Source organism: Palaemon carinicauda, unplaced genomic scaffold (assembly GCF_036898095.1).
Source record: "Palaemon carinicauda isolate YSFRI2023 unplaced genomic scaffold, ASM3689809v2 scaffold170, whole genome shotgun sequence".
NCBI classification, from domain to species: Eukaryota; Metazoa; Arthropoda; class Malacostraca; order Decapoda; family Palaemonidae; genus Palaemon; species Palaemon carinicauda.
In genome coordinates, this window is record NW_027169259.1 from 12,501 (window position 1) to 35,000 (window position 22,500).

The window sequence follows — 22,500 nt, forward strand, 5'->3', positions numbered from 1 at the left end:
CTGTTTAGCATGAGAAGCATAATGAAATGCAATCCTAATTTCTTGAACCATGCCAGAGACTTGCGGCTTGGATCTATGGGTTCCAAAAGCTGATCTGCTTTATCAACACCTCTCATAAAATCATTATATTTTTCTATCATGTGAGGCTTTTTGAAACTTATTTTCCTTCCACCAGGCAACACTTGCTGTTTTTCGACAAATAATGTTGATTCATAACAAGTGGAAATAACACACACTTCCCTCTTATCACTCCATTTGACAATCAAAGTATTGTCTTTCCTGACAAATGATGCTTGATGGTTTATCAACTTTTCTCCTCTCAGTTTATCTGGCACTCTGTTAGGACGAATGGTGCCAGTCATCAATGTCTCTTGCGTGAGCAAAAAGTGTGCCAAACGAATACTCGAATACCAGCTGTCTACAAAAATGTGACGTCCTTGCCCAAGGACAGAGTTTGCCAAATGTACAATTATTTCCTCACTGATAGACAACTCATCAGCCCCAGGGACATTTGGTAAAACATAAGAGTCATTAGTTTCTTTTCCATAATAGATTTTAAAATTGTAGCTGTATCCACTTCACTCTTTTTCACTGTTGCACATGACAAAAACCTTTATGCCAAAGCGAGCACGTTTGGTTTTTATAAATTGGCGAAAGCCAAGTCGTCCTTTCCATAATACCAATGCTTCATCAATGGCGATATTTTTCCCTGGATCGACATTTCCCATCATGGGCACGAGAATCTTTTCACGAAAAGTATCCAATCGTGTAGATGGCATCCTTTTGTTTACATTCTCTGGCAAGGTAAATCTCAAAAGTTTCATTATTGATAGATATCTATCTCTGCTCATGATAGATGAACAAATAAAATGAACACCTGGTTCGTAAGGTTGCCTTGTCCAATACTGGTTTATTTCACTATACTTACACTGTCCTGTATATATATATATATATATATATAAAGCCAGAAAGACATACAATTCACCCACTGTAACTTCATGCCATTTCAGTCTGTTTATTTTACCATTGAGTTCAGGATTTTCTTCAAAAAAATGCTTTGCACGTTCATTTGAACATTCCACGACATGTGCTACAATATCACCTGTGATAAATTTTTTCACGCACTCTATGACTGATGAGTCACTGTTTATTCCAAGGTTGGGATTCACACCACTATAGGCCTGCCTTAGGGGAGGTACTGGGTTAGGCCTCTTATCGGCAAAAACATCAACACGTGACCATCCACCACCTAAAGAAAGGAATGATTCGTCGTCACTTTCATGGATATCACTCTCCACTGACGTATAGTCTTCACTGTCTGAATCCCCCATATTCTCCTCTGGATGATAGGAATCATCACTGTCCGAAATTTCAATGTCAGACATTATGAAATTAACACAAAAAAGGCAAAAACACGTCAGAAAACGTTTGTATGTCTGCCACCAACAACTCGCACGCGACTGGTGGTGATGCTGCTACCACAAGGATGAATGCCCAGTTTTCTTTTATTCTGGAAAATCCCATTTATATAGTAGACGAATATGAGCTCCACAGGCATTACGAATAGGGGGAAACTAATCTATTGTGGCTATTCCGACTTTGTTTATGTCTAGGGGGGATTTAATATAACCTTGGGACACCCCTGTGACCCATCGTAATATACACGGCAAAAATGATGGGTCATACTTAAGACCTGTCGTGCAGAAGAGGTTAAGGCATGCTACCAAAGGATATTTCATATTTATTAAAAGAAACAAACTTGATCTATCATTTTCCAATTAGCATAATAGTTCCAATAGTTTTATTTGAAATACTAATCTCATATTTTATTTACTTGTACTGTGAGTTGAATAGCATGACGTTAACCGGAGTTTCATTCATGTTGCCGATGCACGATATTTTATAGGTTTTATCTCTGTGGTGCTTGATTATAAAACGGATTTTGAGCGAAGCGAAAAATCTATTTTTGGGTGAGATGTAGTACATATATCCCTTAGGAAGCTACTTTAAGGAACTTCCATCACGACGACATGGCTTGAGCCCAAAAAGCCTCAAAAGAGACTTGGCAAAGAAACAAAGATTTCATTTATTACAGAGAGAGAGAGAGATATTTGAAGTTTTCTGGCATCCTGACATTGAATAAGAGAGAACTCTCTCTCTCTCTCTCTCTCTCTCTCTCTCTCTCTCTCTCTCTCTATTTGATTTCGTTTGTTGTGATCAGATCAGCTGATACCAAAGAAAGGAAAAACTCCTCTTATTCTCGCCGGTGATAGGCTACCTCTCAGCCTTGAGCTTTGCTTTTAAACTGAAAGAAGTTAATATTTCCTCTTCGTTTTATTTGTCCTTGCTGATACAGTCTCTCTATCGTGCCTGTCCTCAGCAGGAAGTTAGACTGCCTCCATTGAACATAGTTTGTGGACTGCAGTCTCGGGAAGGATTACTCTGTGTCGCTGCGTCAGGCACCAGATCTTCACCTGACGTTTAAGATGGTCTTCCTGCTTGCCCTGGCGAAGGTCAAGAAAGTCAGTGAGTTGCATGCTCGTTCCTATGACATTATTATTAATATTACTTGCTAAGCTAGAACCCTTGTTGGAAAAGCAGGATGCTATAAGGCCAGGGGCTCCAACACTGAAAATAGCCCAGTAAGGAAAGGAAACAAGGAAAAACAAAAATTTAAGAAGAGTAACAACATTAAAATAAATATCCTATATAAACTGTAAAAACTAATAAAACAAGACGAAAAGAAACAAGACAGAATAGCATGTCCAAGTGTACCTTCAAGCAAGATAATCCAAGACAGTGGAAGGGCATGGTACGGAGGCTCTGGCACTACCCAAAGCTAGAGAACAATGTTTTGATTTTTTAGTGTCCTCCTATAAGAGCTGCTGATCATAGGGGATTGGGACAGGTAATGTTCGGCTTCATACCTGAGTTTGTGGCAGACTCAAAATCTGGCAGTAGAGTTTCCTAGATTCGACCTCTTCCAGATTGAGAGCCTCCATAATGTAACCGATGACCCAGATCAACTGTTACTGTGCCCAATGAGGATGCTGAGGTGTTAACTCAGAACTTCAGGAGCTTGTCCCCAAGCAAACAATGTTTGTCAGCACGAGGAAGGCTAAGAGTATTCACAAAGAACATGATCTCAGCGTGGATTTGCAGAGTTGTGTATCGAGCCTTGATTCCCGACTCTCCTCCGCAGTTGCGAAAACCATGAGTTCACGATGTTAGTGGCGTAAGTACGTGCTTAGTAGTTAAGAAAAACTAGTCTGCGGCGCAAGTTCTACAATCGAGTTTGTGGAAGCGTCAGACAATCTTTCTGCCCATTACTTGCAAGATGTAACCCAAGAAACATGGAGACGTTCTCCATTGGTCCTTTGGTGGCTGCACAAACGTGGTTTAAACACCTTAAGCTCCTTGATCGGACAAGTAGCAGATGGTTAAGGGCAGATGTTACCGGGGATTAAGTCTGGGATGAATGATAAAGAGTGACTGGCAGCTTCTTTCGTTCATCTTCCCCTCTCTTGAGGCACAGCACCTGTGGTATGAGGCAAGCTGGTCTCAGCTGTTTGCAGGTAATAATCATTTCCCCTGTGTAACCTGGTATATGTTCTATATTTGTTACGCCCCCATTTCCCATAGTGAGGTGGGATGGTTTATTCAAGGAAGTCTTAGGACTCCAAGATTTCTTAGCCTGGACAAGCCAAGATCCTTAGTTTTCACACAATCACAACGGTTTCTCAGGCCACTAATGCGTGTGTATGCATGGATGTTTAGCTAGGTGTCAGGGTAAGTTCTCTATAAGCTCGTGCGTAGCACAGTGGAACACCCCAAGTCAAAAACCAGCCAATTGGTTAGGACTTCCACCCACCCTAGGGTGAGTTTTCCCTATAAAGTGCAAAAGGGTTTGTATTCAGTGATGGACAGATGACAGATTTGAAAGTAACTTGTATATTTCTTAAAGATACAAATTTTGAGCTCTTTATACAAATTTGTTCCGCCAGCACCCATCCCCCTGTAAACAAATTTGTCCCACCAACACATATCGCCCTGTAAAACAAAATTGTCCCACCAGCACCTATCCCCCTGTAAACAAATTTGTCCTGTCAGCAATCAAAAGTGATGATAGAAGACAGGTATGTGTTTGTGAGCGGGTAGTTAAGTCTTATGGCTAGTTAACAGCTTCTCCGAAAATATAATCCCTATAAAGAGCTTGAGGTTTGTATCGCTACGAAAATTATAAATTACTTTCAAATATGTCATGCTAAGTGAGGAGCTTGGCTCCAAATACGCTTAAGTGACATTGCTAAATTCGACGTCCAGCACCAATTGCTCAGGACGTTATCCTGTAAAGATAACGAGGTGTCAGGGTTCCCTCTAAAACAGCTTGTACAAAGCACAAGATTTCACCATGGGAGAGTTTTACAATCAGTCGGTTTTAGGACTTCCAACCACCTGGAGATGAGTCTCCTACGTAAATAGCGGAAGGTTTGTATGTTTCGCTGGAACAAATGACAAATTTGTAAATAATTTTTATTTTTTCTAGCTGTACAAACCTGGAGCTCTTTACACACACTGGTCCCGCCATCATCTACCCCTGGAGCTCTTTACACATACTGGTCCTGCCATCACCTACCCTGAGAAGTCCTGCCACAATTACAAAAGTGATGGTGTCACTAGTGCTGGTGTGAGCGGGGTGGCTAGCCTACCCAGCTACTCCCCCTCCCTAACTAGTGGAGGGTAGTTACACCTCGCTAAAGCTTTAACGGCTAGTTTCAGCTTCGCTGAAATAAATTCTCCTAGGTAAAGAGCTCCAGGGTTGTATAGCTAGGAAAAAATATAAATTATCTACGAATTTGTATTCTTATAGTGAGGAAAAATACAAATTATGCTTTGAAATACTTTAATATAGTTTTTACATATATTTGGAACATATTTTCTGCTTTATTATGTACAGTATAACTTTTAAAGAGCCATTTTCTTAAATATTTTATGTCCTACCTATGTTAATTCATGATTTATCTTTCAGTCTCTGGATTCTACATATGTTGATTTTTCTGACCGCATATCCTATTCAAGATGTAGAGGTTATGATGCCAGGTAAGAAATGATGAAAGATTCTCTTGCAGGACTTGATATCTTGCTAGTGGTTATGAATGCTCAGAATTTTTTTTTTTTTTTTTTTTTTTTTTTTATTTAAAACCAATGTATAACTCTAACTGGATCAAATAGTGCCAACTGGTTTGTCTTAATTACTCAAAAATTATGTTGCTAGTCAAGAATTATGAATGTTCCCGCATTACATATCTCTTATTTCTACTAGATGCTACTATACACAGTCAAATTGGTTAATAAAGCAAATAGGTAATTGAAAGATGGATGAGAAATGTTAAGTAATGGGAAGCTCTTTTTCTTGATTATTGCTACCCTTATTTTCATTATCTGTTGATTAGGGATACTTTTGTGTATTCTGCAATCCAAACTGTTAGTGATAGTACTCTTCTCTTATTATTTCAATATACCTTGCTCAGGATTCATGTCTAAATGTTTGAAGCACCAGCTATCTTTAAGAAAACCTGGAAATGAAAGTTTTTAATGTTTACCTAAATAGCTTACTCATGAATTAACAACAACTCATCACCAATGTCATCCCTGTGATAATGTTTGTGCGAGTTTACACTTTTTCTGTTATTTTTCACTGATCACCTCCTCTTAGAGAAGAGAGATTGCCCTGACCTAATTTTTTGACATTATTATTATTATTATTATTATTATTATTATTATTATTATTAGCAGCAGCAGCTAAGCTACAACCCTAGCTGGAAAAGCAAGATGCTATAAGCCCAAGGGCTCCTCCAATAGAGAAAAATAGTCCAGTGAGGGAAGGAAATAAGGAAAAAAATAAATGAGAGAAAAAAAACAATTAAATATTTTAAAACTGTAACAACATAAAAACAGATATGTCATATATGAACTATAAAAAGACTTATGTCAGCCTGTTCAACATAAAAACATTTGCTGTAACATTGAACTACAGTATTGAAGTTCTACCGATTCAAAAATCTGATTAGGAAGATCATTCCACAACATGGTCACAGCTGGAATAAAACTTCTAGAATATTGTGTAGTATTGAGGCTCATTATGGAGAAGATCTGACAATTAGAATTAACTGCATGCCTAGTGTTGCGAACCGAATGTAACTGTCCGGTAAGGTCTAAATGTAAGGGATGATCAGAATTATGAAAAATCCTATGCAACATGCATAACCAACTAATTGAACGAAGTTGCCAGCGATTAATATCTAGACCGTAAGTTCCTGTCCAAAAAATTAAGATGAGAATCTGCTGTTGAAGACCAGACAGAAGAACAATACTTGAAACAAGGTAGAATGAAAGAATTAAAAACTTCAGAATAGATTAATCAACGTAAATCTTGAAGGACTTTCTCAATACTGTAAGCCTATTTTATGTGCAATTGAAGAAGACACAAACCTAATGTGTATCTCAAAAGAAAATTTTGCTGTCGAGAATCACACCTGAAATTTTAAAAGTCGTACAGTGTTAATCCCAAAACAACAGGGTTATTCAAACGATGACCAATCCCCTGGTGGCCTTCAGAACTTACTGCCCTGCACAGAGCCACTAGAAGGTCCTTAACTCGATTGCACAGATGCCCTACTGAGGATGATATAATAATATACAAGAAATGTAGAGCACAGTACCGTCGTGCCATGAAAGAAGTAAGGCGCCAATCTTAGGTGTCCTTTGTTTCCTCCATAAGCAGTAGAACACCACTATCTTCTGTATGGAGTAAAGTAAAAAGTATAGCAGGAAAATTCACCTCCAACCCACCACTATTGTTGAAGGTAAATGGTCAATATGTGACTAAAGCAAATGAGGTAGCAATGCCCTGGCTCATCATTTCTCAAATTTTTCATGCAAGTGTGAAGCAGCTCCTGGCCATCAGTATAGGAGCATTGAAGATAAGAAAATTTTAAATTTTGCAACAGGAAGGGAAGATTCATACATTTCTCCTTTTACTGAAAGAGAATTTGATTCTGCAATCGCTACGTGTAACAATAAAGCCCCTGGACCCGATGGGATTCCATGTGCAATGATAACACATATACTTGTTAATACCAGGTTATTTATTTTACACATTATTGATAGAATATGGCATAATCATAGTTATCCAAGTGTTTGGGAACTAGCCATTAATTTACCCCTTTTAAAGCCCGTTAAGGATAAGTTTTTAGCAGCAAACCATCAACCAATTGCATTGACATCTTGTTTATGTAAGATCGTTGAGAAGATGGTCAATGCAAGACTGATGTGGTACCTGGAAAAGAAGGGTATGTTATCACCTATCCAGTGTGGATTTAGAAAAATGCACTCAACGACTGAAGTGTTGATACGACTTGAGTCCTCTATTTGTGAAGCCTTTGCTTGCAAACAGCACCATGTAATAGTCTGTTTTTTTTTTACCTTGAAAAGACATACGATACTACTTGGAGATATGGTATACTTGAAATCATTCATAATTTGCGATTACGAGGAGAGCTACCGTTTTTTATTCAATCATTTCTTTCACATAGAGTTTTTCAAATGTGAGTGGGGAAAGCTCTATGCGAGATGAAATTTGAGGAAGGAGTTCCCCAGGGTAGTGTGCTAAGTTCATCTCTTATTTGCACCAATAATTTATTAGATTTCGTCAGTCATTCCTCTAGATATTCTTTTAACACTATTTGTGGATGATCTCTCCATACCATTTGTTGGAACTAGAATGGCAATGGTTAAGAGAAAAATACAACTCTCAATTGACAAAATTGTCCAGTGGGCAGATATGAATGGATTCAAGTTTTGACAAATAAAACTGTTGTTGTCCATTCTGTCGTATTCGGGGAGTACATACAGACCCGGATATATACATCAAAGGTCAACGGATCCCATGTGTAAGGGAATATAGATTTCTAGGGTTGATAATTGATTGTAGGCTTGCATGGGTTCTTCACTTGAAAGCCTTAAAAGTAAAATGCCTTTAGGCTCTGAAGGTGTGAAATATACTCCACAGCCACTCCAAGCTGATTAAAAGTTTTAGATTCTATGCACCATGCTGGTATCAGATTGTCCACAGGAGCATTTAGAATTTTGCTGATCTCAAGCCTCCTTGTTGATGCTGGATAGTTACCTTTAGATCTTTACTGGATGTCTTCTATTGTTCGGTATTGGTTTAGGTTGCAAAGGCTCCCTGAATCTTTAGATTGTCAGACTACAAATCTTGTTAAACATTATAGATATTTTGAGTTGCACCCAAAATCTCCTCAACCACATGGTTTTTGGGTAAAAACATTATTAGACAATCTAGATATAGGTAGAAGTAAAGTGCTCCCATGTATTACATCATCAACCCCTCCATGGAAATTACCGGATATATCTTTTTGTGAATATTTTATTGGTATAAAAAAGAACATGACTTACTTAGAAGCCAGGTTGCTCTTTATGGAACATGTTGAAGAACACATGGAAGGAACTTTTATATATACTGATGGCTCCAAATCTGATGCTGGCATTGGATTTGCAGTATATAGTAGTGCTTTTAATTGTAGAGGTGCACTTTTTCTGACCGCATATCCTATTCAAGATGTAGAGGTTATGATACCAGGTATGAAATTATGAAAGATTCTCTAGCAGGACTTGATGCATTACAAATGTTATTTCTACTAGATTCCACTATTCACTGTGAAATTGGTTAATAAAGCAATGAGGTAATTGAAAGATGGATGAGAAATGTTAAGTAATGGGAAGCTCTTTTTCTTGATTATTGCTACCCTTATTTTCATTATATGTTGATTAAGGATACTTTTGTGTATTTTGCATTCCAAACTGTTAGTGATAGTCCTCTTCTCTCATTATTTCAATAAATCTTGCTCATGTTTCTTGTCTTAAATGTTTGAAGCACCAGCTATCTTTAAGAAAACATGGAAATTAAAGTTTTTAATGATTACCTAAATAGCTTACTCATAAATTAACAACTCATCACCAAAGTCATCACTGTGATAACGTTAGTGCGAGTTACACTTTTTCTGTTATTTTTCACTGATCACCTCCTCCCAGAAAAGAGAGATTGCCCTGACCTAATTGTTTGACTTATTATTATTATTATTGTTATTGTTATTGGTTTTCTTATTATCATTATTATTATTATTGTTATTATTATTATTTTTTCAATATTAATCTTACCCGATGATCATGTAGCTGTCAACTCTGTTGCCCGACAGAAATCTACGGTCGGGATACGCCAGGGATCGCTATACAGGTGGGGGTGTACACAACAGCGCCATCTGTGAGTAGGTACTCAAGTACTTCTTGTCAACAAGAACTCAATTTTTCCTCTGTCGTGCCACCGGCAAGACCTACTAATACGCCGTCCCTAACTGGATTTGTTTTCACAACTTTTTGGTGAAGTACACTATTCCAGTTTTGAGCTTTTGCTATGCAGGGGTTTTATCTTCATTTCAAAACTTGAACTCGTTTTGGATAGATTTTATTATGGTGACGAAGAGAGTATGGACTCTCTTTCACTTTTAAATGGCCGACCCTTCCCTTAGACGGAAGTGTTGGTGTCGAAGAGAGTATAGACTCTCTTTCACTTTTTATGACCCACCCTTCCCTTAGACGGAAGTGTGTTTAGGTTTTTGGTAATTTTGCTTAACAAAGTTATAGATTTATTTTATATCTCTCCGCCATTTATAGGCCTCTTCGATTAACTTTCCATTTATTATAAACTTATAAAAATTAATTTTTATGTTTGTTTATTTGCGACCTTTCCTAATAGTAGGCGGTCCTTACTTGGAACCGAAGTTAATTAACATTGAGCCCGTCATATCGTTTTTCCTGTTAAGAATTTATGCTATTTTAATTTTAATGTTTTTGAAAGAATTTCTTTGATAGTCTCGTACTGTTTTCAAAGTTGAACTAACGTTTTGTTTAGTCTCCGCAGTTGTTGACGTTCAGAACGTTCAACGTGCGCTCTATCGTTACGATAGAGAGAGAGTATTTCACGGTTTCACGTTGCAGTAAGAGTAAACCGATTCTAGCGTTTCGTTTATTCTTTCTTAGCTTAAATGGTTTTAATTCTAATAAGGATCTTTTTATTTGGGAAACCTTTCAGTTTTTTTTTTTCCTTTAACAAATATGTTTTAACGATATATATAATTGGGCTCATCTCTCAGGTTCTAAGTCAAGAGAGAGAGAGAGAGAGATAGAGACGGAGGGAGAGAGAGGAGGTTAAACGTTTCGTTCAAGCGGGTAACGTTGTTCTCGTTTTTTGCTCTTCTCCCTAGTCGCTATAGGGGAAGAGGGTAAAACGTTTCTAGAGTTTTATTCTTGTTCCCAGGCTTTATGCGGTGAGAGATTTTAAACGTAGTTTATTTGATCTAGTGTTTAGTCTCTTTTCCAGCCACTGAATTCTTTATCTTTCATTATGTTTTTCTGTTACATTGTAATACTGTTTTCGCAATTACTACCTTTTAATGAAGAATAGGATTGCGTGTTTCAGGTACAAACCACTTAAAGTTCGAGTTCAGTGAAATAAGTGCAAACAGAAAATCAAAAGTGATAAAGTGATATGCGCAAAGTGTTACAGTGTTGTGTTCGAGGGTTCGTCTGTTCATGCCAGTTGTTCACCTAGTCCGATACCTCTTACAAGCTCCCAAGCCCAGGGGAGAAGTAATGTCGAAGGACTTATGGGTTCCACAGGCCTTGATCAACGAACAGACGTTTCCCTCCGTGGTTTCGGGTGTATCTACACACGTTGCCGACGTGATCACCCCACCCACACAAAGACGAGAGAGCCCATTTATTCCTCGTCTGCGGAAGAGGTTTCTCGCAGAAACCATGGACCAAATCTTGCAGCTTTTAAGTGCAAGTCGGTCCCTTCCGCGCAAGTCCAACGGCCTAGGTGTAGCCACTGGGTCAGTTCGGACTCGCTGCAGTACGACAACTGCACACCTCCCAAGAGAGGCAAGGTGGTACCGCAACAGGCAGTAACTCCGTCTGTTGCCGCACCAGCTGTTTTAGACCCTCAGTCACAACGGACAGTAGCTCCGTTTGTTGTTGTCTCTCATAGACCCTTGTGGTCCATGCTGCAGACTATACAGTCTCAGCTTGCTCCTTCATGCAGGAGTATCGTGCTGGAAGGTTGACAATGCACCTGTTAACCTACAACCCGCCGAGGTTGTGCGCTCAGCAGATACTGCGGCTGCCTGCTCCCACCCTCCACCTGTGAGAGCTCCACCACCGATGCGCAGTCCACCCTGCCAGACGCATGTTCTTGCTGCACCATCTGCTAACATGCGTGAGCTACCGCATCAGCAGTGGGAAGGTTCTGTAGAGCTGCCGGGTTCCAGCACTATGCGGCATTCTCCGCAGTCCATGCAGCATGCTCTGCATACCTTACAGCATGCTCCGCATACCATGCAGCATGAGCCGCATACCTTACAGCATGCTCCGCATACCATACCGCATGCTCCTCAACCCACCGCAGCCCCTCCCACGCACCAGCACTCTGCTTTTGTTGTTGCCAGCTCCCACACTCCGACTGCGGAGAAGGTTGACGATGCACCCGTGGGCCTACACCTCCCACGGTTGTGCGCCCGGCATGGCTTCCTGCTCTCACACTCTTGTTGTGAGAGCTCCTCCACCCATGCACAGTCAACCCTGCCAGATGTATGATGACTCCCACACACAGAGCACTCCGTTGCCGTGCGTGAGCTACCACAAGCTGCCGTGTTTTGACACGGTGTGTCAGCCTCCGCAACACACTGTGGTTACCGCCACTCGCCAGCAGCAAACTGGTCAGTCAGGAGTTGAGGCTTCCCCACACAACTTTGGTTGTTGCCAACTCACAGACTGTTGACAGTTCACAGACTGTCAAGCAGTTTCATAACGTTGCCTTCTGGTCTGCTGCTTTTGCACCAGTGAAACCCTCACTGAGAGAACCTAGCTTTTCTCGGATATGGTTCCTGTAGATGAGAAAGTGCTGTTCTCCCTCCTTCTGATATTCCCTTGAGGACTCTGTCATTTGGAGAGGAGCCTTAAGCTGCTTAGCCTCCTATGGACTTTTATTTAAGCATAACATGCTTCCAGGGAGGGTAAATGGTTCCGCTTCAGTCGCTAACCCCGTCTGTTGCCACACCTGCTCCCATAGACCTTGGGCCTTTTTTGCAAGACATGCAGTCCAAGCTTAGTCCTTGATAGAGGATTTTTTACGGAGAAGACCCTTCTTGCCAACGACCTTCCTACCGGTTGGTTGTACGCCCTGTTGACGCTGAGGTATCCTACTCACGTCCGCCAGTTGAGATGGTTCCTCCACCGGTGCGACCCAGTGTGGGTTGCCAGTCGCACGTTGATGTTATGCTACTCTCGGAGGTGGTTGTGGACGTTCAGTGTGTCACTGGGAAGACGTTCAACAACCAGCAGAGGTGACTTGTTGTGACGCAGTGCGGCAACCTCAGCAACCCGATAAGGGGTTGTCTGTACTACCCAGACAGTCTAGACAGTTTCGGGTTGTCGCTGTACTTCCTTGCTTCCCCATGGTTGACAGTTCACAGACTGTGCAGTGGTACCATGATCTTGTGTCCGGCTCCGTCACGCATCCACCAGTGCGACCGGATTCAGCGAGTCAGACGTTGCCCACTCCGTTGCCGTTTCCTCATCAGTTTCGGATGAGGAACCCTCTGATGAGGACATGGCTGAACAAGAAGATCAATCCCCAGCCCTGCTATCCATCCAGAAGATGCTGAAGAAGGAATACGGCCCTGTCAGGCTGTGGATGAGTCTGGTTAGGACACTGTCATCCGTGGTGCATTTGGTGTCACTTGGAAGACTACACCTCCGTCCTCTTCGGTTTCATCTAGCTCTTCACTGGAAAAGGACAAGACGCTAGAAGCGGTCTCGATCCCGGTTTCCGGAAGATAAGTCTGGTCTAACCTGAGGAAAGGACTTTATCAACCTTTTATAGGGTCTTCCCCTGACTGTTCAGACTTCCAACCACGTTCTCTTCTCAGACGCATCGGACGTAGGCTGGGGTGCGACCTTAGGCGGTAGGGAATGCACGGGATTATGGAACTCGCGTCAAAGGACAATGCATTTTAACTGCAAGAAGCTTCTGGCAGTAAGTCTGACCTGGAAAAGCTTCAGGTCTCTCCTTCAAGACAAAGTAAGGGAGGTCAACACGGACAACTCCCTGCTTTGATGTTCTTCTCCTAGCAAGGAGGGACCTACTCTCTGACATGGTGCGAGTTCGCTAGTGACCTCCTCTCCTGTTCAACAGGTCTAGACTTTTCACTAGTAACAAATTTCTTCCAAGGCAACTTGAATGTCTTAGCAGTTTGTCTCAGTAGGAAGGGACAATAATTCCAACATATTGGACCCTCCACAGAGATGTATGCAAGAGACTTTGGGTCACCTGGGGCCATCCAACCATAGATCTCTTCGCAACCTCGATGTCCAAGAGGCTCTCAACAGACCCAGCAGTGGTTCTTTTAGATGCCTTTCTACTAGATTAGTCTCATCTAGATCTATATGCATTCCCTCCGTTCTAGTTTGTCAACAAGGTACAGTAGGGTCCCGAATTATGCGAGAATTTGGTCGATGAAAGGCCTCGTGTAATTGGAAATTCGTATATTTCGAAACACATCATGGCGGCAAACAGCAACCTACCCGTCAATTTTTTTTCACTCCATTTCTAGCTTTCTAGCTATATATATACTGTATATACACTGTGTGTATGTATGTGTGTATGTATATATATATATATATATATATATATATATATATATATATATATATATATATATATATATATATATATATATATATATATATATATATATATATATATATATATACTGTAGCTTTTATCTTAACAATACTGTAAGAAATCCTTCTTATAGATCTTTTTATAAAATACTGTACAAAATTTCTTTTATGGATAAATAAAACAATAAAAAGTTGTTAAAGTTTTGATAATTTTCTATGACTGTAGTATTTACTACTGTACTATGCATAGCTTACTGTTTTCAGTATTTTCCGAATGATGTAGAATTATTTCCTATAGATACAAAAAACAAAAAAGGGTTTTCAAGGTTTGATACAGTACGTATCTAGCAATAGTTAAAAATTACAGTATAGTACTGTATATCCATGATGACACTCCCACACGTAAACACGGCCAGTAGGCGCAAGTGTGCAATAGGCTGCTGTACGATAATCACGCTTTTTTTGCCCTGAGCGGTCATTTCACTAATGATAATTTTTCAAAGTTAATATAATTTCTTTATGCTTATAATTCGTAATTATAGTTAAAAGTAGGGATATTAATTAAATGGTTGAGTAAAAAAAAACAATTAATACTACTATTATTTAATTTCAAATGGCTACATAATACTGAATATTCTAATGGGTTCTTTTTATCTTCAATCGTAAATCTTACACCTGGATAAGCAACAAAAGGAAAGGGATAGGTCTCTCTCTCTCTCTCTGTCTCTCTCTCTCTCTCTCTCTCTCTCTCTCTCTCTCTCTCTCTCTCTCTTCATATCGTTTCCTGTATAGTTTCCAAATATGTTCGTCATACATTTGTACATTATTTATCCACTTTATCTCTCTCTCTCTCTCTCTCTCTCTCTCTCTCTCTCTCTCTCTCTCTCTCTCTCTCTCTCTCTCTCTCTCTCTCTCTCTCTCTCTCTCTCTCTCGGCGTTTCCTTTCCCTTTATAGTTTTGTGAAATTTCGTTGTCCAGTCATTCGGTAATGAGAAGTCATTTTCGCTTTCGACATCGAAAGAAAACTTTGTTTCTTCAATATACTCATCACTGGAGGATTCAGAACTAGTGCTCTCATTATCAAACAGGTTATCATTATCAAATTCCACAACAAGAATATCATTTATTTCATCTAAAGAAATAACCTTCCTCTTTAGACCTTTCATTACAAAAGGAACAACAAATAACCACTTATGCATGAACGCCCGAGCGCACTGATAGGAAACCAGTTCAAACCAGAGTTTTGTAACATCAAGCTACCTTCAGAAAAATAGTTGCCAGACATCATATAAGTTTCTATTCACAGTCCCCATATGCTGAGAGTGTTGCCAAGTGGTGATCCTATACTTACTATACGAGTAAAGTAACATCACGAGACTGACGGCTTGTAAAAGGCAATTAAAGTCATGAACGGAATATACAGTTGAAGGCGGTACCGAGTAGATCGTGGTGAACGGTTTATCACGTGGGTGACGCTTAACAGGTTAAAAAAACATTTTATATAGTTCGGTATTTTCTCTATCCATCCTCTCCCAGAAAACCTTCAAATGTGAATTATCGGAATGTGTGCAGATCTTGGCAGTGCGATAACTAGTTAGCGACTGAGAATAAAAAAATAAAAAGCCCGATTGACGATGCTGATGAATAGGATATCGAATACCGATTTTTCCCTAATTGATTTTTTCTACGTTCTGTCTAATCCAATGTACAGTACATTCTTATGTAAAGGGCGAACCCCAACATTTCTTGATGCTGCTACACTTTAATTATAGATATTTTACCACCAATTTATAATCTTTATTTATAATAACATCTTTAGTAAAAGCTCTTCAATATCACTTTCAGGAGTAAATGCGTTTATGATCGACGATGAAACGTAAAAAAAAACGTTTTCCTTTTAAGAAGGCGTTTTTTTAGGGAAAAAAAAAACAACACGAAATAAAATTGCTCATATTTCATATATTTTGATTTTCTAAGGATAAATAAAACATTAATTATAACATTATTATTACATAGTACCTGGTAAGATATCTTTTGCCGCAAAAGTTAACCTATAGACAGATGTTAAAATTGGTTAGCGAGTTCATTATGATCGGCGATGAAACGTACTAAACAAAGTAATGGGTTTGGTTGTGGTGACATGTTTGGCAGTAGCATGATATAAAATAGTCTTTATTTTGATGGTTTTTAATTTAAAGTTTAATGAATAAGGATTTTTCACCATAATCACAACATAAGTATAAAAATTAATTATTACAATTATGGAATATTATACATATAGGTGTTGGACAGTTAGGCTAGGCCTAGCTACAAGTTCACACAACAGATGGGCAAACCTTAACATTTTTCATCCAAAACTAGTCTTAAAATGTTTGAACAGAAATCTTTCACTCACATTCTCCCCCCCACTTCTCAGACATCGGGGAACCATCACCCCCCCCCCCAATACAATTAAGAAAACAATAGATTTCCTACGCTTCGCGGTGCTTGACTCGCGGATTTAGAATGCTCCTCGCAAATACAGGAAAATTAATTTTTAAAAACTATCGATCGCGTAATTGAGGAATCGCGTAATTGAGGAATCGCGTAATTAGAACACGTGTAATTCGGGACCCTACTGTACTGCAGAAGTTCGCCTCTCACGTTGGGACAAAGTTGACACTAGTTGCTTCCCTCTGGCCCGCGAGAGAATAACTTACCGAGGTACTTCGATGGCTAGTAGACGTTCCCAGAACTCTTCCCCTAAGGGTGGACCTACTACGTCTGCCACGCGTAAGAAGGTACTCCAAGGCCTCCACGCTCTTCGTCTCACTGCCTTCAGAGTATCGAAAGACTCTCGAGAACTAGAAGTTTTTCGAAGGAGGCAACCAGAGCGATTGTTAGAGCAAGGAGAACATCCACCCTTAGAGTCTACCAATCGAAGTGGGGAATCTTCCTAAACTGGTGCAAGTCAGTATCCGTATCCTCGACCAGTACCTCTGTAACTCAAATAGCTGACTTCCTCTTATATCTGGGAAAAGAGCGATCTCTTTCAGCTCCCACTTTCAAGGGTTACAGAAGCATGTTGGCATCAGTCTTCCGTCACAGAGGCTTAGATCTTTTTAACAATAAAGATCTACAGGACCTCCTTAAGTCTTTTGAGACCACGAAGGAGCGTCGTTTGGTTACACCTGGTTGGAATTTAGACGTGGTTCTAAGATTCCTTATGTTAGACAGGTTCGAACCACTTCAATCAGCCTCCCTGAAAGATCTCACCTTTAAGACTCTTTTCCTGATATGCTTTACCAGCTAAAAGAGTCAGTGAGATTCATGCCTTCAGCAAGAACATTGGATTTTTATCCAAAACGGCTACATGTTCTACATCTTGGTTTTCTAGCCAAACACGAGCTGCCTTCTCGGCCTTGACCAATATCGTTCGTTATTCCAAACTTATCGATATGGTTGGAAATGAACTAGAAAGAGTATTATGTCCTGTAGAGCTCTTAAGTTCTATTTTAAAAACCTTTATGAGGCCCGTCTGAAGCTTTATGGTGTTCAGTTAAGAATTCATCTTTGCCTATGTCAGAGAATTCTTTATCCTATTATTTTCAGACTGTTAATACGAGAAGCTCATTCCCTTCTGAATGAGGAAGACCAAGCTTGGCTGAAGGTAAGGACACACGAAGTTAGAGCTATCACAACTTCCGTGACCTTTTAATAAAATAGATCTCTGCAAAATATTTTCGACGCAACCTTTTGGAAAAGCTAATCAGTGTTCGCGTCTTTTATCTTAAGAATGTCCAGTCTCTTTACGAGAACTGCTACACTCTGGGACCATTCGTAGCAACGAGTGCAGTAGTGGTGGGGGCTCCACCACTACAATTCCCTAATTCCAGAACCTTTTTAATCTTTCTCTTGAAATATTTCTGGGTTGTCCGGAAGGCTAAGAAGCCTTCCGCATCCTGGTTGATTTGGCGGGTGGTCAAATTCTTTCTTGAGAAGCGCCTAGATTAGAGGTTGTGATGAGGTCCTTTAGTATGGGTTGCAGCCCTTAATACTTCAGCACCTAGGAGTCGCTCAGCATCCTAAGAGGATCGCTAGGCTCAGTAAGGAAGACGTACTTAAAAAGGCAGAGTAATGGTTCAAGTCGACTTCCTTACCAGGTACTTATTTATTTTATGTTTGTTATTTTGAATAACGGCTAAAATAAGATACGGGATACTTAGCTTCTTTGTTAACATGTATGCTGGTCTCCACCCACCACCCTGGGTGTGAATCAGCTACATGATCATCGGGTAAGATTAATATTGAAAAATGTTATTTTCATTAGTAAAATAAATTTTTGAATATACTTACCCGATGATCATGAATTTAAGGACCCGCCCTTCCTCCCCATAGAGAACCAGTGGACCGAGGAGAAAATTGAGTTCTTGTTGACAAGAAGTACTTGAGTACCTACTCACAGATGGCGCTGTTGTGTACACCCCCACCTGTATAGCGATCGCTGGCGTATCCCGACCGTAGATTTCTGTCGGGCAACAGAGTTGACAGCTACATGATCATCGGGTAAGTATATTCAAAAATTTATTTTACTAATGAAAATAACATATTATTATTAGCAGCAGCAGCAGCAAAGCTACAACCCTATCTGGAAAAGCAAGATGCTTTAAGCCCAAGGGCTCCAATAGAGAAAAATAGTCCAGTGAGGGAAGGAAATGATTAAATATGATAAAAAACTTACAATAAAATATTTTTAAATAGTAGCAACATCAAAGCAGATATGTCTTATATGAATTATAAAAAAGATATTTTGACAAATGAAAAATCTATTTCTGGGCGAGAGACCCGTGCCGCCCAGTGAAATGCTCCTTTTGCACCATTTCTAAGGTATATAACTGCTACATATTACCAGAGAAAAAATTGCATAGGGATGCCAGGTTGAACCCAGCTCGCTCACCTATATAAGGTGTCGATATAATACTGGGGCGTGGTGATTCACAACCAGAGGCCTCGCACCATTTAGACATCTGTCAAAATCCCACGTTCAACATCCTACTACTACTAGCAATCCCACGCCAGTGACGTCACTCCTTATAGCACCCCAGATTGGGGCCCAATTAGGGAGGGACGGGTGGGTTCACTGGGCGGCACGGGTCTCTCGCCCAGAAATAGATTTTTCCTTCGTCAAAATCCCTTTTCTGGGCTCCGACCCGTGCCGCCCAGTGAAATCGTACCAGAGAATGGGGACCCACTAACTACCTGAAGAGGGAATAACACAAAATAACAGAGCTGATGAGTTTAATATAAAAAAAGAGGGATGTGGAAACCCGTAAAAATAGATCAACATGTATATGACAGTGATAAATAGACATGGTAAACAATCAATAATGAAACCCGTAGGCAGAATTCAACAGATATGAATAGTGGGAATCCAGCTTGGAAATCAAAAATGCAAAATAAAATCAGCTCGGGGATTAAGAACAAGTGTAATGAAAACAATTCGTGAAATTGAACAATTGAATAATAAATAATACACCATAAGGGTGTATAGTAACAAAACAGGTAGGAACAACAGGTAAGCCAGGCAGGAGGGAAAGAGGACAGAGCAAGACGTTGTAATTAGAACTCAGTACCCTCAGGAGGGACTATATTCCCTGTAGCTACTGTGGCAAATCTAAGAGCTTCTAAAGGTTTTAGGTAGTGGCGCTGGAAAACTTTAGGGGACTTCCAACCCGTATATTTTGAGAGCTCATCAAATTTCATATGGTGGAAAAAATTAATTGAGGTAGCCACAGCTCTAATATCATGGACATGTGGGAATGATGCAGGATTAGCTTGTTTAATAAAATAAAGAATTTGTTGTCTGATTCCCTTAAGGGTAATAGTTCATCCGTGTTCTCTAATAAATAAGGGCCCTGTGGTTGTAGTGGAAGTTCTACCTAAGTAGGCTTTCAGGGTGGTAACTGGACACAGGGATGGATCCCGAGGAAGTGGAACAATCTTCCAGGGAGACCACTTGTTTTGGGGTTCTTCATTTTTAGCCAGGAAAACTTTGTTAGGAGAGAGAAGAACCTCACCCAAAGAGAGAAACTCTATATGACCAGGGTCTCTAGATAAGGCTGACAATTCTGAGATTCTGGAGCCCGAAGCGAGGCTCAAAAGAAAAAGTGACTTTCTTAATAATGCCATATAGTTACAGGATTCATTTGGGGTGTCAGAGGCTAGCTTAAGAACATCGTTCAAAAACCAGGAAACTGCGCTAGGGCGAGTTGAAGGTTTTAGCCTGGCACAAGCTCTCGGAATGGATGAGAAATATGAATCCGTTAGATCAATGTCAAAACCAATATGGAAGATCTTTTTCAAGGCGGACTTGATTGTAGTAATGGTATTGGCTGCCAGGCCAGATTCGAAGAGAGTTCTGAAGAATGTCACAGTTAGGTTCATCGTCATTGTCTCAACTTGGGAATCTTTCAAGAACTTAGCTAATTTCTTGACAGCTGAGTCATATTGACGGAGAGTAGAGTCCCTTTTGTCAGATTCCAGGAAAAATAGTATTCAAAGGATCGATGTTTGCACCTCGTTGGGCTGCGAACTTCATGAAGTCCCTAAAGTTAGGGAATTCAGAATCCTTGAGGAAGCGAACACATTGCGAGTTTGCACTGTCTTTGTTAACACCTGATTGGGAATCCGCTGGGGGCGGAGACCTAGTTCTAGCAACAAGGGGAACCAATTGCTCTTGGGCCAGTTGGGGGCTACGAGAGCCACTTGACCTTTGACGGATCGGAGTTTGTGCAGAACTTTCAGCAGGAGATTCACCGGAGGAAACAGATAAATCGTCTTCCAGGTATTCCAATCTAGAATCATAGAGTCCGTGGCATAAGCCTGAGGGCCCAGGTTGGGGGCTACGTAACAATCTATTTTGCGATTGGATGTCATCGCAAACAGATCCACCTGGAGACCCGGGACTGGAGATAGCATCCACTGGAAAGATCGATTGGCTAGTGACCATTCCGACTCTAGCGGAGTCGTCCGGGAAAGTGAGTCCTCTACCACATTCCGGACTCCTGCTAGATGGACTGCTGACAGGTGCCACTTGGGCATTGCCGCCATGGGGAAAAACTTCAACATGATGTGGTTTATTTGGGCTGATCTGGAGCCCTCTCTGTTGAGGCAGTGTACTATGACTTCACTGTCGAAAACCAGTCTGATATGGAGATTCCTGGCTGGATTAAGACGTTTTAAAGTGAGGAAGACTGCCATGGCCTCTACGACGTTGACGTGCATTTGTTGGAAGACCAGTGACCATAACCCTTGGACTTTCTTGTGTTGTAAAGGAACCGACTTGGAAAGATTCTTTATCTTCGTCCAAGTCTGCAGACTTTTTCTCAGGGTTGGGGAAAGGCGAGCACGTCTGTCTCGGCGTATTGCGGTTGCTCTGGAGCGCCACACACTGTTTATGTCCTTGAGTTTGGACCTCAGGACGATGTCTGTCACGGAGGCGAAGTGTAAAGAACCTAGGATCCACTCTCGGCTCCTTCGGAAGGTCAACTTTTCCCTGAGAAATTGTTTTGTATTCCTCCCTATCACCTTCCTTTTGGGTTTGGGGAGGCACAGCGTATGGGAGCACAGGTCCCCTTGTAGTCCCAGCCATTGAAACTGAAACTTGGTCTCCGGGACCAGGCGGGATTTCTCGAGGTTGACTTGGAATCCCAGTTGCCGAAGGAAGGTGAGGACTTTGTTCGTTGCTACGCGGGAAATCTGGGCATTGTCTGACCAGATTAGCTAATCATCTAGATAGGCTACTACCTGTATCCCCTGAGTCCAAAGCTCTTGAATTACTGTCTCTGCTAGTTTGGTGAAGATTCTGGGTGGTATGTTGAGCCCCAATAGCATCACTTTGAGTGCATAGGCTTGTTTGCCTAGCTTGAAGCCCAGAAAAGGACGAAAATGCCTTGCTATTGGAACGTGATAGTAGGCATCTGTAAGATCGATGGAGGTGGTGACGGCCCCACGGGGAAGTAAGGTCCGCACCTGCGAGACGGTAAGCATATGGAATTTGTCGCAATGAATGAAGGAATTTAAACGAGACAGGTCCCGGAATACTCTCCGTTTGTCTAAGCCTTTCTTGGGCAATCTGAACAAGCGTCCATGAAATCGTAAGCGACGTATACTTTGGATTGCATTCTTTAGTAGCAGATCTTTTGTGAAGGAATGTAGTTCTTCCGTGAACTGAGACCGGTTGAACCACTTGCAGAGGTTGCCTGAATTGGGAAGATTGGAAGGGCCTCAATCTCTTCCTACCTTGAATTGGGGTACTAGTAGGCTCATATCCCCTCTTTGAAACCAGGCCCCACCTAACCTTGAGGTTTTGGTTGGCCCTAGCTGCCTCGCTAAGGACCGAGTTCACTAAGTCCCCTGGGAAAAGATCTGGGCCCCAGACTGGAGCTTCGATGAGCCTAGTAGGTTCGTCCCTAATCGTGACTTCGGATAGAACGTGTCGTCGACAATGGGTCCTGGCAGTTGCAAAATCATAGGCGTCAGCCATAAAGTTTTGCAAAAGCGACTTGGTGAGGGCCTTAAGGAGGTCCTCCTCGGTGTAAGTGGCGACAGTCAATTCAGAAAGGGCAACTGAATTAAGGGATCTGCTGAATCTACACCTCGACTCAAAATCCAATTTAATGAGAGACTCCGGGAGTTTGG

The 22,500-nt window shown here is 40.9% G+C and overlaps 1 protein-coding gene across 1 annotated transcript in view; it reads left to right on the forward strand.

Moving 5' to 3' along the window:
- Positions 1-5,010: 5,010 nt before the first annotated feature.
- DCTN2-p50 (dynactin subunit 2) overlaps positions 5,011-22,500 on the forward strand; it is a gene marked incomplete at its 3' end in the record, with an annotated part of 215,004 nt that continues 197,514 nt past the window's right edge. Inside the window, exon 1 of the mRNA XM_068368220.1 lies at positions 5,011-5,100. The remainder of the gene's footprint in view (positions 5,101-22,500) is intronic.